The sequence below is a fragment of the Pan paniscus genome, chromosome 18, assembly GCF_029289425.2.
Source record: "Pan paniscus chromosome 18, NHGRI_mPanPan1-v2.0_pri, whole genome shotgun sequence".
Taxonomy (NCBI): Eukaryota; Metazoa; Chordata; class Mammalia; order Primates; family Hominidae; genus Pan; species Pan paniscus.
In genome coordinates this window covers 73,921,633-73,942,333 of record NC_073267.2, presented here as the reverse complement: position 1 = coordinate 73,942,333, position 20,701 = coordinate 73,921,633, and the positions used below count along the sequence as shown (strand labels likewise).

Here is a 20,701-nt window from a genome sequence, read left to right as displayed (position 1 = left end):
TCATTCTTAACATTTTTTTTTTTTTGGTTTCTTGGTTTTATTAAAATTTTAATTGAATTATAAAATACACAATGAAAGGGCAAAAATTACAATTGTGCAACTCAACGAATCTTCATAATGTAAATTCCCATGTATCCCACTTCTCCCTGGATCAAGAAATGGAACATCACCAGTATCCCGAAGCCACCTCCCCAAGGTATTCCCATTCTCCTCCTCAAAGACAACCAGTTTCTGAATTCAAACACTAAAGGCCTACATTGAAAATTTATATAAATGAAATCACGCAGTATGTATTCTTGTACATTTGGCTCCTTTGTTTAATGTCTTGTTTGTCCTAGTCCTCAATGTTGTGTGTAGCAGTAATTTGTTTATTCTTATTGCTACAAAGTATTCCATTATATGAATACGACATAATTCATTATTTAATCCACTTTGGATGAACATTTGGTTTGGTTTTAGGTTGGAGATACTACAAACAGTGTTGCTATCAATTTCAAATGTTTCAAATATCAAATGTTGCACATCTGTTTTGGTGCAAATATTCATGCATTTATGTTGGGTAATGTACCTAGGAATGGGATTAATGAGTCACCTGGTTGCCTGCATGTTCAGCTTTAATAGTACAGACAGTCAGTGTCGAGTCTTTATATGCATATTAGCAGCTCAGGAGAGATTTTAACAGGCATCCATGCTCCACAGACGATCTTTTTTACTCATTTTACAAAATGCAAATAAGATCATGTGATGCCCCTGTTTAATACCTTTTAATAGCTGCTCATCGACCTTTGGAAAATACTCAAAATCACAGATTCCTGCAGGATCTGGTCTCACATACTTTTCCAGATGAATTATGCACATCTCTGCCCCTGATGTTCTTCACTCCAACTATACTGAACTCCTCTCAGTTTCACATGTGTACTTCATTTTCACCCACTGAAACTTAATTCCTCTGAAAGGTTTGCCCAGACCCACCTATTATATATTGCTGCTGGAGCGCAGTGGTGCAATCTCAGCTCACTGCAACCTCTGCATCCCGGGTTCAAGCGTTCCTCGTCTCAGCCTCCCTAGTAGCTGGAATTACCGGTGTGTACCACCACTCCTGGCTAATTTTTGTATTTTTAGTAGAGATGGGGTTTCACCATGTTGGCCACGCTAGTCTCAAACCCCTGACCTCAGGTGATCTGCCTGCCTCAGCCTCCCAAACTGCTGGGATTACGGGCATAAGCCACCACGCCCGGCCATAAATTTCATTCATTACACAGGTCAGTGCTAGAAACAGCATCATTTTCTCATGTGTTTGTCTTCCCCACTAGAATTTAAGTTCCAAAAGAACATGTGCACTCTGCCTTCCTCACTAGAATTTCAGTACCAAATGAGTTAAAATTTCCTAACTTGTTCTCTTCTGAGTTTCCACTGTCTGCAACAGTACTCAGCATCAATTGGGCACTCAATCAATGTCTGTTGAATAGATAAAAAAATGCATGAAGGAGAGTTAGCATATTTTTTTCTCTCCTCAAATTGATTGTCTCCTCTTTCAATAACTGGATAACTTGTACTTATCCTTGAGGTCTCAGCTTAAACATCATTTCCACAGGGACACCTTTTTTTTTTTTTTTTTCTTTTGACTGGCCAAGCTAAGTTTTACACTCTTGTGTATAATATACAACTTTTCTTAAGCTTTAGCTTCCTGGCATTTACTCTTAAAAGATCAGTTGATGATCTTTGTGTATTAACAAGTTGATGATTTGTATTTTTTTTGTTTATGGTTCATATTGTCCCTTAACTTATATGTTCTAGGAGTATCTGGATGTCTGTTTTGTTCACCGCTGTTTCCCTTGTGCCTAGCACAGTACTGCAGGTACATTGCAGACTTCTTAATGTACAAAGGCAAAAACTAAAATATCGAAGAGCAGATCAAAAAAGTATTGTCCAAGAGCTTTCACAAGGCAAAGAATCTTGTGCATAACTAAAGAAGACATATTCAGGGTCAAGTAGGTGAGAATTGGGACATATTCACAAAGGCTATAGTAAATATTCTAAGTTTTAAATATCATAAGAGAATTTGTTAGCCACCCAGATACATCAAGACAGAAAACAGCCCTTGTAAAGCAGCAATAGAGAAATGTCTATTTAGATCTTTTGCCCATTTTTAATCAGATTATTTTTTCCTACTGCATTGTTTGAGCTTCTTATATATTCTGGTTGTTAATCCTTTGTCAGATGGATAGTTTGTAAATATTTTCTCCCATTTTGTGGGTTGTTTCTTCACTTCATCGATTGTTTCCTCTGTTATGCTGAAGCTTTTTAGCTTGATGTGGTTGCATTTGTCCATTTTTACTTTGGTTGCCTGTGCTTTTGAAGGCTTACTCAAGAAATCTTTGCCCAGACCGATAGCCTGAAGTGTTTCTCCAATGTTTTCTTCTAGAAGTTTTATAGTTTCACATCTTAGATTTATGTTACGTCTTTAATGCATTTCAATTTGATTTCTTATGTGGTGAGAGATAGGAATCTAGTTTCATTTTTCTGCATTTGGATATCCAGTTTTCTTAGCACAATTTTTTGAAGAGACTGTCCTTTCCTCCTTTCCTCAGTGTATGTTCTTGGCAACTTTGTTGAAAATGAATTCACTGCAAATACCTGAATTTACTTCAGGATTTCCTATTTTCTTCCATTGGTCTGTATGTATAGTTTTTATGCCAGTATCGTGTTGTTTTGTTTAATATAGCTTTGTAGTAGAATTTGAAATCAGGTAATGTGATATCTTCAGCTTTGTCCTTTTTGCTCAGAATTGCTTGAGCTGTTCTGGGTCTTTTGTGATTCCATGTGCGTTTTATAATATTTTTTCTATTTCTGTAAAAATTATATTTGTTATTTTGATAGGTATTGCATTGATTCTGTCGATTTATTTGGGTAATATTGACATTTTAACAATACTAATTCTTCCTATCCATAAACATGGGATATCTTTCAATTTCTTGTCCCCACTTCAATTTCTTTTATTAATGTTTACAGTTTTAAATGTAGAGATTTTTCACGTCTTTGGTTAAATTTAATTCTAAGAATTTTATTTTATTTGTAGCCATTGTAGATGGAATTGCCTTCGTCATTTCTTTTTCAGACTGTTTGCTACTGACATACAGAAATGCTACTAATTTTTGTATTAGAATTTTATATCCACAATTTTACTGAATTTGTTTATCAGTTCTAATAGTTTCTAGGTAGACTCTTTAGGTTTTTCTAAATATAAAATCATATTATCTGCCACCAAGGATAATTTCACTTTCCTTTCCAGTTTGGATGCCCTTTATTTCTTTTATTGCTTTGTGTGTGTGAGTGTGTGTGTGTGTGTGTGTGTGTGTATAATTGCTCTGGCTAGAACTTCCAGTGCTTCTATTTTTCTTACAATGAAAAACATTTTCTTTAAAGACCTCCTTTTGTCATTATCCCATCCAGCAGCACTAACAGTATTAAATAATTTTCAAAAATCAATATTGAAATGTATGTACCCTCAAAACACCAATTCATAAAAAATAAGATATGTTTCAAAATGGATAATTGGGATGGTGGAAAATGACTTAGGAATTTTTTTTTTAAAAGATGAAAGGGTATTGGGAAACAATACATATACATACACACACAGAGAGGCACACACACAGGTTTCTTTTCACACCTCAAGCCACTTTTATGGGAGGATAAATAATATTAACTGATATTTACTGAGTGTTTACATAACATGTATTCTTCTAAGACTATCTCTATTTACCTATCTGGCTACCGTGTAGGGACATAAATTTTGCCTAAGCAGACTTATTAATCCAGTTAATTAATTGAGATAAATTTGACTCAATTAACTGCCATTTGGCCTGGAATAATTTTTTCTTTTCTTGCTGATCATAAACGTCATCATTACTAAACTGCCACTAACTTTTATTGAACATTTATTATATGTTAAAGTATTCTGCTGGCACCCAGGGAGAGAAATCAAGTCCAGGGGGTGCCATAACATGACTCTAGCAGATAATCAGGGCAACGGCGATGATGATGATGATATGGGGCTTCAAGACAGAACTACAAAAGTAGAGGAGAGGACATCCCTACCAGACAGAGCAAGTGATTATGGCTGAAAAAGAGACAAGCTCTTCTTCAAGAAATCACTTAAACATCGGCATTACATCTCAAGCAAGTGGAGACAATCAGACTGTCTTTCTGGGAAATTTGGAATTATGACTGGGAGCCTGTAAATGAGTTTGGTTTTACTTGCATAATAGAAACAATTTAATCTAGAAAATACGTGTTTTGGACATGAAGCAACCAAGACAAACAGTTTGTACAAAGGAGAACATACCACAGATTTAGAGATAAGCATAGAAGAGGAGAATAAAGATTTAGGATTTCCTGGGCTCTTTGTGGCTTTTCTAATTCCAGTTCTGAAGAGGTCCTAGATATCTTCCAAAGACATCCCAACAGCTAACCAATAAGTGATATTCCATATAATTTCCCATATATCATGAAATCTTTATTAGGAAATTGTGTTTTAATATATCTGTGAAAGTCCTTTATGATTCTCATAGATAATGGTAGAAAAACTGTCAGAAATGTTTGTTAAATGAATAGACAAGAGAGAGAATGAGAAAGGAGAGAGAGAGAAGGAAAGAAGGGGATAAAGAATTGAGAAGAGTGCTACTAACCAGGCTAAGATTATGGAATAAGAAAGATTTTATAGACTCAAAATTATCCTGGTAGTCAACAGTCCATTCCAATAAGCCAGCATCTAATAATCAAAACTGACTCCCCAGATTCCACATAGGAGGTAGCAACTTAATCTTAATCCCTGTATATTCATAAAAGGGGTGAGAGTAAGTTTAAAGTATTGAATATCTTCCTCCCCCTGCCAGCATTGTCCCAAGGAGCAAGTGGTTCTGAGCCAGCAGGGAGAGCTGGAGTACAGCCCACAGCAAACAGCTGTGGAAGCTAGAGAAAGGCAAACCAAGGTAGATCTGTATTTCCAGCTGGGTTAAAGAGTTCTTTATTCCAACATTAGAACCAGAACTTTACCAATTTAATAGACTTTTTTTTCTCTGTCTCTCTTCCTCTTCCACTTTTCCTCCAACAAAGATCAAGAGTCAAAGAAACATCAAACAAGCTTACTGCAGACAACCCAAATAAATAAGCTCTTCTTTCAAGAACAGCATCTTTTGTTGTCTGTCAGAAAATAGCTCTCAAGACAGGGTGTACAAATTGGCCTTTGGAAGCTCTGTGCTCTCTCTGGAGCTCACCTTTATTTTTGAATGTTTAGTCTAGCATTTGTGACAAGCTGTGTCTTGCAAGAGGAATCTAGATTTACTTCTGCCCTGAAAATGGGAAACAGGAACTGTTGATATCATAACTTCTTTGCAAGACAGGCCTAAAAATGCGTAATCCATTTTGATGCTTAGCACAAGCTGCAAATGACCATTTTAAAGAATCTACATAAAAAGTTTAAGAATCCAATGGTATTCTATAGAATTAATGTCCAATGTGTGAAAATGATATTACAATCCACCTCATAATATACTATCTCTATACAATTTAGCAAAGCTCCTCTCTACTCTTCCCTTCTTGTCTTACACACACACACACACACATACACACACACACACACACACACACAGCAGTTCAGGTCCACTGATAACCAAACTGACAGAAAATTGTTTGTCTGTAGTTTGCATAAAATTGGTGCTCTGTATCAGTGTCCCTCATTTCATCTAAAGAAGCTGAAAGGATGCAAACCTATTAAATGTGCACATAACCAAAAATTCTAATGAGATATATCAGATTTTGAGTTACTCTAAAGATGACTGAAAACACTGACTCAGAAGCCAGACCACCTGTGTTCAATTTGAGCAATGCTTTGGCTCTGCCACTAATAGGGTCTGAAATGTTGGACAGGACACTACTTCACTGTACTCCAGTTTTCGGATCTGTTTCATTTGTTAACATATACAACTACTTAGAATAGTTCCTGACACTGTTTTGTCTTTAAGTATTTTGAGTAATTTGATATTATAAATATTAGTTATTTTTATTGGCTAAGATAGAAGAAAGAAACTACATCCACACCTTTCAATCTTTTCATGATTGTCTTTTGGTAACTCAAAACACAACTTTCAGAAATTTTTTTAAAAAATTTTAAAGTTCTGTTCCTTGTAGTAACTCTTTTTGGAGACACATACCGTACAATGAAACCACTGTATGGTTTAAAGTGAGAAAGGTTTAAAAGAAAAAAGAAATCTGCCTTTTCAAGTCACATGGGTGCCTAGTGTGGTGGGCATTTTGGAAGGGAATGAGACAGAGCCCTATTTAAATGCTTTGCCATGGTCCAAGCTAAGATGACAAGCCTGAATCACTGTTTCTCAAAGTGAGGGATCCATACCACTGGTGAGGCATAGAATGAGTTACAGGGTGCAAAATAGGTTAAAATTATCACCATTCACGTGATGAGGTTCTTTTTTCAGTGCTATTTCAGTCCTGATTACATGGAAGAGAAGGTCACAGTTTGATCATGGCTGTTAACACCTCTCTAAAATTTGCTAATCCCCTTCTCAGCAGTTAGAGGTGACCTCTACATAATGGCTTCCAGGTAGAATTAGACAACTCCTTTTGTTTTTCATTGTAATTACTTTAACGTTATCTTCTCTTTCCGTCCTGAGGTAGTTTTTCATTCCTGGATTATTTCTTTCAAAATAAATCCAATTATGTTTGTGATTTTAGATAAATATGTTAGCTGAATAATTTAGATGTAATATGGGAACAGAATATAAAAGACATGGTAGTCAATATCCTAAACCAGCTGTGCACTGGAGAGCAGAAATTAGGAACAGATTAGAAAAATGTTTAGATGGTAGAATAAGCAGATATGGGTAACTTGCTTTGAAAGGAAATAGCTACAAATGGTCAAGTGGGCAAGTGATTATAAGCCTCAAGTAAACCTTTAGGTGATGCAAAGTATCTGAAGAGTTATCTACCTGATTAACTCTGGCATTTCCTGAAGGTGGGAAGTCCATTAGAGAAATAACTAATGAAGCTCAACTCCATTCCTTAATCCATTTCCTGCCAAATGTGGTCTCTGAACAATTCTATGTTTTCTTGGTAGTTTTTTGGGGAGTTCCTCAAATCAATGCTCTTCTAAAGGGTTTAAATAGTCATTGTTAATGGTCCTCATTCAAAATGACGCCATTTGTCGGATTATTTTTTTTTAATTATACTTTAAGTTCTGGGATACATGCGCAAAATGTGCAGGTTTATTACATATGTAATAGGTTTATTACATATGTAATAGGTTTATTACATACACATATACATGTGCCATGGTGGTTTGCTGCACCCATCAACCGGTCATCTACATTAGATATTTCTCCTAATGCTATCCCTCCCCAACCCCTCATCCCTTGACAGTCCCCATTGTGTGATGTTCCCTTCCCAGTGTCCATGTGTTCTCATTGTTCAACTTTCACTTATGAGTGAGAACATGTGGTGCTTGGTTTTCTGTTCCTGTGTTAGTTTGCTGAGGATGATGGTTTCCAGCTTCATCCATGTCTCTGCACAGGACATGAACTCATCTTTTTTATGGCTGCATAGTATTCCGTGGTGTATATGTGCCATATTTTCTTTATTCAGTCTATCATCATTGATGGGCATTTGGGTTGGTTTCAAGTCTTTGCTATTGTGAACAGTGCTGCAATAAACATATATGTGCATGTGTCTTTGTAGCAGAATGATTTACAATCTTTTAGGTATATACTCAGTAATGGGATTGCTGGGTCAAATGGTATTTCTAGTTCTAGATCCTTGAAGAATCGCCACACTGTTTTCCACAATGGTTGAACTAATTTAAACTCCCACCAACAATTTAAAAGCATTCCTATTTCTCCCCATCCTCTCCAGCATCTGTTGTTTCCTGACTTTTTAATGATCACCATTCTAACTGGGGTGAGATGTTATCTTATTGTGGTTTTGATTTGCATTTCTCTGATGACCAGTAATGATGAGCTTTTTTTCATGTTTGTTGGCCACATAAATGTCTTCTTTTGAGAAGTGTCTGTTTATATCCTTTGCCCACTTTTTGATGGGGTTGTTTGTTTTTTTCTTGTAAATTTGTTTAAAGTTCATTGTGGATTCTTGATATTAGCCCTTTGTCAGATGGACAGATTGCAACATTTTTCTCCCATTCTGTAGGTTGCCTGTTCACTCATGACAGTTTGTTTTGCTCTGCAGGAGCTCTTTAGTTTAATTATATCTCATTTGTCAATTTTGGCTTTTGTTGCCATTGCTTTTGGTGTTTTAGTCATGAAGTCTTTGCCCATGCCTATGTCCTAAATTGTATTGCCTAGGTTTTCTTCTAGGGTTTTTAAGGTTTTAGGTCTTATGTTCAAGTCTTTAATCCATCTTGAGTTAATTTTTATATAAGGTGTAAAGAAGTGATCCAGTTTCACCTTCCTGCATATGGCTAGCCAGTTTTCCCAACACCATTTATTAAATAGGGAATCCTTTCCTCATTGCTTGTTCGTGTCAGGTTTGTCAAAGATCAGATGGTTGTAGATGTGTGGCATTATTTCTGAGGCCTCTGTTCTGTTCCATTGGTCTATATATCTGTTTTGGATTGTGTATTTAGAAAACCCCATCATCTCAGCCCAAAATCTCCTTAAGCTGATAAGCAACTTCAGCAAAGTCTCAGGATACAAGATCAATGTGCAAAAACCACAGGCATTCCTATACACCACAATTCATAATTGCTACAAAGAGAATAAAATACCTAGGAATACAACTTACAAGGGATATGAAGGACCTCTTTAAGGAGAACTACTAACCACTGCTCAAGGAAATAAGAGAGGACACAAACAAATGGAAAAACATTCCATGCTCATGGATAGGAGGAAAGGTGAAAAAGGCCATACTGCCCAAAGTATTTATAGATTCAATGCTATCCTCATCAAGCTGCAATTGACTTTCTTGAGAATTAAAAAAAAAACTACTTTAAATTTCATGTGGAACCAAAAAAGAGACCACATAAGCAAGACAATCCTAAGCAAAAGAACGAAGCTGGAGGCATCACGCTACCTGACTTCAAACTATATTACAAGCCTACAGTAACCAAAACAGCATGGTATTGTCAGATTATTTAACTAGGGTATTGTTAAATAATAGAAGGTCTCTAATGAGGTTAAAAAAATATCCAAGGAACCTGATACTTAATCACCCAAAATTGCAACTTGTGGTTCAACAGAACATTATCAGTATACCTTGTGAAGAATTTCTGGTATTTCTCCTGTCTCTTCATTGCTGGAGTAGCATGGCTTATTTTTGGCAATTATCAGACTTGATTAGCAATGTCATTTATGAACAGTGGTGACTTAGGACTAAGAGGGATGTATAAAACAAAACATGATCCTTTTGGGTTTTAATTTTCACAGAAAAATAGTATTTGTTATTTGTTCCATATCCATGACAGAGTAGTTGGGAATATCTAACAAAATCACTTGGAAAAAATATTCCCCAGTAATTTTGGTGAAAATAAACCAAAGAGGATTTTCTGTCACTTGGTGTTTATTCTATAAGGCTTCAGGTTCATAAGAAATCATGCTAATGTGTAGTGAAGTCCACAATCGCCAACTGAAATGCTTTCTTCTTGGAAAGCCTTTTTTTGACCCTCAAGATGGTGAATCAAACCTTCCTTTTCACTCGTAGCCATCTGCATTTGTCTGTAGAGTGAAGCCCAGTCGGGACACTATTGACATATGGGGCTGGATTACTATTTGTTGTGGAGGGCTGTCCTATAGACTATAGGGCATTTAGCAGCATTGCTGTCTTTTACCTACTCAGTGCTGGTAACACTCCTCAGGTCTGATAATCAAACATGTCTCCAGACACTACTAAATGTACCCAGGTAGGGCCATATAGTACACGGTTGAGATCCACTACTATTAAGTTATGTGACACTTCCCTTACTGCAGTAAAGTTTGCTTTTATATCTGTGTACTTTAGTAGATTCAAAATAATGTATATGGCACTGAGCTCTATGCATAGTGGTTGCTCTTTTGTTTTTCTGGATGACATATACTATACGGATAAGCACTGTGTCCTATTCATCTCCTCCCTACATTTCAAGAACTCAGAGAAGGGTTGGAGTATAGAAGTCCTAAAAAAAGTTTTCAGGGATTAAATAATGAATGGTTCTTTTAAAGGCAGCACCTAAGTAATGCTCAAGTCTGCATTTCCTGTATCAAATGCAAGGTAGGAAATATAGGAGATTCTCAATGAATGTGTGGAGGCTGAATCAGTGAATGAATGGATAGAAGGAAGAATTGAGAAAGGCAGCTTCACTTTCACATGGCCAGACATCTTCACGTAGGTGCATCCCTAATCTTCCGCTGGAGTTACTATGACTACAAACATCTCAGCTGCCAACTTGCTGCCTGAAACTCTAAACAAGATTCCAGGTGAGGAAGTGTCCTTGGCAGGGACCCAACAGACCAGCAGCAGTTCACAGGAGGAAATTTGCACAAAACTAAGCAAAAATCAGATTCATCCTAGCTGAACTAATCAGTGACTAGAAAAAAAAAAAAATCATTGCAAGTCGCTGTGGTTGGGCAGGGCAAGGATAGAAATGACTAAAACCAGTCAATTTAATGCCAGAAAGTTTCGCAGAGAAAGTTACAAGAACTAGAACAGGTATTCACAGAGCCATTGCTTCTAGAAAGCCCTACAACAGGCCTCTCTGTTGAGTCAGGGGTGGAACATTTTAGCTCTAAAGTATATCTTGAGAGAGATGCATATATTTGACTCCACAGAGGTTTTCCTTTTTATTCCTCTCTTGAAGGGAAATCTGACACTTCTGAATGGAGTGGGATTCGGCTTGGAGCTTTATAAACCTCAGGAGATTTGATGGTCTGCATTGAAGAGAAGGGGTCAGAATCTCCAGAAGAGGATCTTCTACCACTATCTACTCAGCCTCAAGTTGATTTGGGATTGAGAGCATTTCTTTCACATCTCTGTTCAAGCAAGTTTTAATGCTGAGACTTCCTTCTCCACTGCTAAGCTAAATCATACTCAAAACTTAAGATATCTCTTAAACCAAATACTCTAAGACACATCTCCTGTACTCATAGCACCTCTAATATCTAATGATTTTATTTGTCTTTATATTTGTTGCTTTTATTAGATTTAAATTCCTAAAGACAGAAATAGAGTCATCATTATCATTATCATCACCATCATCATCAAATAGGAGAAGGAGGAGAAAAAATAAACTCCATGATTTGATAAACATAACTATAACCCAGTCAATGTGCTTAGCATTTTAAAAAATCACATTTAATTATCAGCACAAATATATGAATTAGATCCAGCTAGGTATTCTTTTTTCTTTGCTACCTCCTATGGGGTCTGGCATGGTGGTGATCATTGTATAGTCTTGCATTGAATTTATATAAAGGGAAATGGAAGGAGAGGGTTCAAGAACAGACTAAGGACCATCGATTGGGGCCCAGTGTTTTCTAATCAACACTGGACCTGAATTTGAACTTCAGCTTTTTTAACCTATTTGGGAATTTACTTAATTATCTGAGTCTTTATTTTCTATATTAAAGATTACTGATCATGAAATTTATCAAACAGAATGGCTGAGAGAATGAGGTACGTAGTAAGCATTTAGTTTTATCTATAATTAATACTTTTTTTTTTTTTGGCGTGATCTCGGATCACTGCAACCTCCGCCTCCTGGGTTCAAGAGATTCTCTTGCCTCAGTCTCCCAAGTAGCTGGAACTACAGGTGCACACCACCACACCTGGCTAATTTTTGTGATATGCACTTTTCAATGGTAAATACCATAAAGAAAAAGAAATAAAGCTAGAAGGTACCCAGATCAAAACCAGATAATAACCTCCTTGACCATAATCTCAGACTCTATTGGTTATGAAGCTAAATTTATTGCCCCTACTCCAAAAATAACAACAACAACGACAAAACATCTTAAATTATAGTTTTTAAGTCTGGTTATTACAAAACACTCTTAAGTTCTTCTGCCCATCTTCCCAAATCCATAGCTTGCACTTCACATTCAAGTTATATGGAAGGATAGAATGACACTAAGTATTATTAGCTAACACTCAGGGAGTTTATTAGATAGTCTCACCTTGAAAGTCTTGCCATATCAGGCCAACTCAGAGGCAGTAACTCATACTTCTTTACCTGACCAAGATGAAGAATCACATGATGACTTTAAGTAAATTGTCATGAGGACTATTTATTTTAAAATGCCATATCTTCCTTACTAAACCTCTGAGAATAAAATTTTAAGCAGACTTGTTTTGATGATTTAGATAATTGCAATTCTATTTCCTTAATACTTTAACAGCTAATGAGATACTTTTGATGGGTTTTAATAGCTCCAAGTCCTAGATACATATTAATCTTGCCAACTACGTACTAGATGATATTGTTACCATCAATAAAACACCATCACACATTTTATTTTGTTTTCCAGCAGTATTGCTTCATGCAGTTCTATGAGAATTTGTTATTTTTTCCATGAATTATTTTCCCAAACAATTTGAGAACATTTTCACAATACTTTATAGTAATAAAAGAATAAGCCCCATTAGCATAATATGTTTGTATAACTAAAAGATGCTCTACTTCTAGACACTGGTTCATTTGCTTTAAGTAAGTAGATTTTTGACGTTGCCAAGGAAAATGTTTGGGTTTACTATGGTTTGGACATGATTTGTTTTCCTCCACTAAAACCCATATTGAAATGTGATCCCCATGCAGTGGTATTGAGAGGTGGGACCTACTAGGAGGTAATTGGTTAGGGGTACAGATCCCTATGAATGACTTGGTGCTGATATAGCAGTAATGAGTCAGTTCTCACTTTTGTGAAGGTGGATTATTCTTGGGGAAATGGATTAGTTTCACCAGAATGAGTCTTTCATAAAGCCAAGACACTACTCATGTTTTCTCATGTTCACATGAGTCCACTTCCTTTTTGTCCTTCTCCACCATTCTCCACTTGTTGTAATACAGCAAGAAAGCCCTTGCTGGAAGCCAGGGCTATGTCTTTGAACTTCTCAGCCTGAAGAACCATGAGCTACATGAAGCTCTTTTTTGTTTGTTTAAATTACCCAGTCTCAGGTATTTTTATAGCAACACAAAGTGGACTAAGACAGTGTTTTACAAAAATACCCCAGTTCACATATACTACTCTTATTATATTCTTTTCCACCTTGAAATTATGTAGAAATTAATTAAAAATTAGTAAATACTTTCATTTCCTTATATAATAAACAGATAAATAAAGCCACCCATAAGTTTATTAATGTAAATTCTACCAGGATAAAGCTGTAATTTTTTAACAATTGTAATTTTCTTTAGCATAGTGGTGCCTCATAAAGCCAATGTAAGAATGGAATGAAATAGTGCATTTAAATTGCTTAAAACTGGTGCATATTAAGTGCTAAATAAAGTTAGCAATTTCTATTATGATTGATATCAATTCATGAATTCAAAAATATTTGTTGAATGTTTGCAATATGCAAACATTGTGACTGAAGCTAAAAACATGGTAGCCAATAAGCCAAGCAAGATACTTTATCTGTAGAGTTTCAGTTATCTTAAGAATAATATTAATAAATTAATAAGCACTAATAAATAATATAATGACAAATGTAATACATAAATAAAAGGTGATATGTTAGGGGAAGATGGACAAGGTGGTGACTTATATTGAATTGTTAAGAAAAAGCTTGGCTAAAAGGTAATATTTGGGTACATGTGGGAATATTCAGAGTCCCTCCTGGAGAAGACCTGGAGGCAGTTCATTCCAGAAAAAGAATACAGCAGGAAAAAATTTCTGAGATAAGAATTCACTTTTATTTTCCCAGAATTAATAGGAATGTCATTGTGCTTTGAAGAATAAACAAGGAAAAGAATGATAAAGGAGTTGGAAAAATGAGCAGGGGTCATGCCAAGTAAGAATGTGTACAATATGGTAGGTGTCATTGGTATGTTATAAAATGTACTATGAAAATATTTTGATGATATTTCAAAAGGGTAATAATGCTACCTAATGATAATATGAAAAGATGACTCTGGCTGCTGTAGGGAGAAAATATAGGCTTGGAGTTGGGAGAAGAGTGAAAAGAAGGCCAGTTGGAGACAATTATACTACATTTAGCTTTAGGAAGGTGCTGAATGAGTCATGGATTGAGATTGTTTTCCAAGTTTTCAGTTGAACAATTTCAATATGGTGGCATTACTTAATGACATAGGGAGGCCAGAGAACAAACAGATTTGGAAGGATGTGGTAGAGAATAAAAGGTTTGCTTTTGGCTCTGTCAATGCTCAGGTGGGATTATATGAAATCTAAGTAGAGATTTCAAGCAGGAATTTGAATTAATATATCTGGAGATTAGCCAAGATGTTGCAGATGGAGATGTAAATGTTGAGACATCATCATTGAGCTGGAAGGCAAGGGGCTGACAGAGCTGAGATATTAATGACAATGAATTTGATCCATTGTGATAATTAAAAAAAATCATGGCTATCTTGAAGGCCAACATTTATATCGTCTCTTGCAGTCCCTGTGCACAAAACAGTTTTGTTTGGTAGATCCCAGGTTATTACTAGATGGGTTTCACTAGCTGGTGATTCATTCCTGGCCACCATCTAACCAGATATTTTAACCAAATTCCCATTTATCCAAAGGCTTCTAAATGATTTTGGATAACTGAGGTTGCTTATGGATACTTGAAATGGCTAAATATCTTACATTCTAATGAATTTACTGCTCTTTCAAAAATTTTTCGACACTCATTCAAAGTCTATTTTAACAAAATAACCTAAATCCTCAAAATATTGTTTTTATTAAAACAGGCCTTCATATACCATTTGCACTTAAATTGCTACCTGTGTCACATTATCAACATGAATACTTACCATTCATTCAACACACATACACACACCTGCCTCCCTTCCCCCCACCAAACACACATACCAGTAAAGATGGCTTTGCCTTAAGTCCAGGACAATCCTCCCTCTTACACGGCAGTCTTTTCCACAGACTCTAGAAGTTCTGATTCACTTGGTTTTAGGGGGGTATTAATTAATATAATGACCTTGAACCCATCGCCAGAGATTGTTATTCAGTATTCAACATATTCCTAGTAGTAGTGGTGTTCCAGAATCACACTTTGAGAAATACTATATTATTCTCACAGGAAGACCATCACACTGAATTTTTTCTTATGATATATTTCCAAAAATTAGATTATTAAGACATATTTACCTATTGGAAGGTTCTTGGAACTTACCAAATATAGGAGCCTATGCAACACTGTCCAGATCTCACTTTAAGACAGAAAAGGACTTATTCCTCAGCTGCTGGGAATGCTGCCAACAGACAGCCCTCAGTTGTCAAGCATCTTGGAGACTTGCCTCAGATAAAGACAGTTGTCTTGCCAAGATCACATCCTCTCCCGTGGAGGCAGCCTACCTCAAATAACTTTTTCATGGAAAGGCATAAAAAGCACCTCATCCCAATTTAGGACAATCTTGAAGACAGCACTCACCAAGAAAAAAAAAAAAGTCTTGCCCAAAATTCTCCATCTCAGTATTTATTTCTGGGAACCTAAATTAAGCAGAAACTATCTGAAAAACAGCCATTATTCATATTTGTTGAAAACAGTTCATTGACTCAAATATCTAAAGAACAGAAAGAGTGTGAGCTCCAACTATGTCCTACAAAAAGTAGCATGTTTAAGATGCAGGAGTTAAATTCTACATGCCACAACAAGATGAGTTCTAGAAGTGAGAGAGAACTCTCAGAGCTCAAGAATTTGTTATGCAGCAGAACTGAATGAGAGCATGAACCTATTCAGGAGATATTGAGGGGGTCTGGAACTTCCTGATGTAATGCTGGAGATGTAAGTTTAGTTTGTACTGGTTTTCTTCCTCCCACTTCATACATAGGTGGACTGGACAGATTTAAGCGTATAGGATCAGGCAGACAAAGGTGGCAGCTATACAGTTTACCAGGGTTCATAATCTACAACAATGTTAGAATAGAGGTAGGTAGTGCTTACTTAAATCAGTATCAAGGACATAACTGCAATACATGTACATCTCTACCCCTCTATTCTGATGCTTGACATTCCATTATTTGAAATTTACTTTAAGACACAAAGAAGATATATAAGTTTGAAGTCATTAGAAATCAATTGTAAGACAAAGTGAACACATCACATTTTTAGGCACAGTAGGGGATACTGCAATATAAATGATTTCCTGATCATGGTGAAGATTGTTCCAAATCTTAGAGTGTATCCAAATGTTTATGCTTCAAAAAGCTTCCATCCACATGTGGCTTCCCTCCTCCACACCTTCTTCAGCCATCATGGAGAATGGATGCAATTTCCTTCACTCAACTTCATGGTTTGCTGATTAATAAAAAAATGTAACAAAGAGAGCTAAATAACTGTAATAGATGGCAGGAAGGAACAGACATTGCAAAGGAGCAGCAGAGAACTCAGTGAGGACTGATTCTTTTACCTGGGGTAAATCAATGCAAACATTATGAAGGAGTAGCTTTTGACCCAGTCTTTGATGGATATACAATAATTGTACATGCAAAACTATACTAAGATTTTTATCTGCTTTCTAAGGAATATGCAATAAGCTATAATTTTAAGCTTTATTGGTATGCCCAATATTTCAGGTATATTATTTGATGCTATGAATGCTTCTAAGAACTAATTTCATAACATTTCTGTCCCCATGATGCTTATATCATGGTGCAATGTAATACCAAACAAATTTAGTAAGGAATAATCAATAATTTAAAAACAATATGGATATAAATTATGTCCTCTATTTCCACAGATTGATGTCATTAAAATGGATTATTTTAGTGTTATTCATCATTCCAATGTTTGGCATATATATAATTAGATTTCTTGGGAAAAATAAAACAGATTTGTGTTCAGTGCTCTCTGTTCCACTCTGTGGAAGAGAAGGTGGAAAGCAGAATTGGGCAGAGGTAGAAGATGGGCTGAAATGCAGTCTCAATGAAGGATTTAGCCATCAACACAAGAAGGTCTGGACTTTGGATGCCACTTCTGAGTTGTCCCATCCATGCAGAAGCTTAGGGGCTAGGCTTTGGAAGCCTATATTGGTGCATCTTTGGATTTGTACTGCTACCTAGCATTGGACAAAGAAACTGATTTTGGCTTTGGGAAATTCTGGAAAGCAACCTAGCCTTGAGCTTTCTCAGCAGGCAACACTTCCAGCAGCTAGAGGAATGAATGCCCTAGTTTTAAAGGGAACAATAGGGTAACACACCACAGCCTCCACTACAGTTTCCAATGCTATTGCTTTTCCTGTTGCCAAAAGTCTAGTTTCTGATTGTGCTCAAGATGTTTCCTTAAAGTATAACTCTAGAAGAAGAGTTCTCTTCTTCATCATTTCCTGATCAGGGAAATTTATAACAGTTATGGAATGAATTGTGTTGCCCCAAAATTCACATGTCAAAACTCTAATTCCCAATGTGACTGTATATCTGGAGGTTGAGGTCAGAGGACAGATTAGTTAAGGCCCTAATCTAATATGCCTGGTATCCTTATAGGAAGAGGAAAAGGTATCAGGGAAGCACAAAGAAAAGGCTGTGTGGCGACACTGCAAGAAGGTGGCCATCTGCAAGCCAAGGGAGTGAGGCCTCAGGAAAAACCAAACCTGCCAACAATTTGATCTTGGACTTCCAGCCTCCAGAAATGTGAGAAAATAAATTTCTGTTGTTTAAGCCATTCAGTGTGTGGCATTTGCTTATGGCAGCCCTAGCAAACTAAGGTAGTAAGATGTTGAAGTAAATGTTTTGATGTATCAGAAAGGTGAGAATTCAATCATCAATACAAGGTTTGTAGTTCCATGTTTGGATTTCTGACATCATATCTGAAAAAACTAGGGATACAAAACCTTCTTCAGGTACTTTCTGATCCATCTAATAATATATATATATTTAATATATATTTATATTTGATTTATTATATTATATTTATTATATTAATATATTTGATTTATTATATCAATAATACAGGTACATTCTGGTTCGTTTAATATAATAATTCACTTAATACAGGTACATTCTGGTTCATTTAATATCAATAATACAGGTACTTTCTGGTTCGTTATATACATAAATTTGAGGTAGGGTCTTGCTATGCTGCTCAGGCTGGAGTTCAGTGGCTGTTCACAGGCATGATCATAGCACACTGCAGCTTCAAACTCCTGGGTTCCAGCCTCTTCCCAAATAGCTGGAACCATAAATGCACACCACGGTGCCTGACTGAAAGTCTTTATGTAATGAAGATTTAAAAGGTTTGATTCTAAAATAAAACATGATGTGGTTTATATAGTTATTATATCTGAATTAATGTTTCTACTTCTACACAACCAAAATACATGCTTTTTCATTAACATGTATTATCAAAGTATATGCATGTTTGTAATTTATAGACATATATACATATATAAATATGTATATATAACACATTTATACATGAACACATAGATATGGCAATGTAATTTAACTCAGAGTAAAATTAATGCTAATTTTTATTCAATATGCATTTTTCAAAAGCTATTATGTCTACTGATAATACAAATTTGAATGAAGTATAAAGCACAAGGCCCAGATATCTATGATCTAGCTGAAGAAAGAGAAGCCTCACATTTCCAACAGTGAAAATGCTGGAGTCCTCCTATGTGATCTCTCTGCAACTAGTCTTGGTTGCTCTGACACCACCTTCTGCCTAGAAGCCAGACAGTTCTTCCAAAATGCTAATCAGTGTACCTTAGTTTCTTGCTTAAGCCTAGTCCTATTGCCTTCAGCAGAAGGGCCAACAGCAGTGTACAAAGACTGTTCTGAGCTATCTCATGCTTATGTCTCAAGCTCCATCTTGTACATCTTGATAGCTCAACTTTCTATCCCTGCTGAAATACTTGTGATTCTTTTTTGTTTTTGTTACTGTCGTTGCTATTGTTGTTGAGAAGGAGTCTTGCTCTGTCTCCCAGGCTGGAGTGCAGTGGCACGATCTTGGCTCACTGCAACCTCCACCTCCCTGGTTCAAGCCATTCTCCTGCCTCAGCCTCCCAAGTAGCTGGAACTACAGGCACCTGCCACCACACCTGGCTAATTTTTGTATTTTTAGTAGAGACAGGGTTTTACCACGTTGGCCAGGCTGGTCTCAAACTCCTGACCTCAAGTGAGCCGCCTGCCTCGGCCTCCTAAAGTGCTGGAATTACAGGTGTGAGCCACGGCGCCCAGCCCATTGTGATTCTTACACAAAAATATGTTGTTTCATTTATTTGTGCCTAGGTAGAGCCACCCCCTGGTACTTTCCATTGGGTAAATTCTTACTCTGATCTGTCCTCTATAGGAATGACCATGTAACCATTATACAAATGATTCTGTTCTTAGGGCCCCTGTTATTACACTCTGTTGTCTCACTTATCCCTTCACCCCTCACTGTCCTGCAAGGCTCCTGTTTGCTTATCTCTTTCCTCTTGAGTCTGCAGGCACCGGAGAAACCATGAGGAGACCTTAATCTTCCCATCCTCAAGAGTTTCTGGGCACTTTGCACGCAGTAGGTTCACAATGCAGGCTCTTTGATGTAAACCAAAGAAGGAATAGTAAAGCACATACGTATTTTACTGGAGAAAAAAAAACAAAAAAACAATGGTTTGAGGGATAGTCCATTCCTACTATTTTCAAAACATAACTACTAAATTCAAAATGAATAAGTTTTTTGTGCTTTAAAAAAGATATTCTCTTTCTTCAGATGTTCACATTGAACACTATACTGAGATTCAGGAAAGATTTAAGCAGTTTCATAGTCACTAGGGGTCACTCTTATAATTTTGAATCTTGCAAACCTGTGTAGGTTATTTTCCTTAGAAAGATTTAATTTCAGCTCTCCCCTGGCCCTGACTCATACATAGAAAGATTCCAGTAATGATACCTGATGGGCGTGTCTGCCACATAAATTACCTAAAAGCTATGTTTACTTTTTTGGTTATTAACTATCATCAGAATGGTGTTGCTGCATGTGTTTAAGAGAAGCAGCAAGATAAAGTGAAAACCTGATAGTCAAAGGATTTATTAATGAAAATCTTAATAGTATTTCATCAATTACGTTCTCACTAGAAAATTTCACCTTAGTGTTTTTATGTCAATTGTTACAGACTTTTTAAAAGGTTATGGAGAGCTTTGCTCTTGTAATGTGTGGATGGGCTTCCCATGGATGCATTGCTAAATTACCTGCGGAAATGCAGAAACACTTGGCTTTTCAAATCACCAAGTGTCATCTCAGCAGGATTCTTAATCACAAATATGCTGAAAGAAAACCAACAGACATTTGCAAATGACAGGGGAGCAGCAAAAAGAGAAACAAATCTCTTTTTAACTGTTCTGTGATCATCTTTATTCTCGTACCCACTCCCAATCCTTCCAAGTAATTAGTACATGGCAATCAATCATGGCTCTTCAGGCAGGCACCAGTTCAGGTGTATGGTGTTTGATTCACACCTCCCAGGAGCAAGAATTAAGGAGTTAGGACAAGACAAGACAGACAGGAAGCTGGATAGAATAGATAGAAGGCTCAGGACAGGGCAACT

General features: G+C 36.4%; 1 long non-coding RNA gene across 1 annotated transcript in view; it reads right to left on the bottom strand.

The window, feature by feature from the left end:
- LOC134729363 (uncharacterized) overlaps window positions 1–20,701 on the bottom strand; it is a 255,709-nt gene that overhangs the window by 146,817 nt on the left and 88,191 nt on the right. The window lies entirely within an intron of this gene.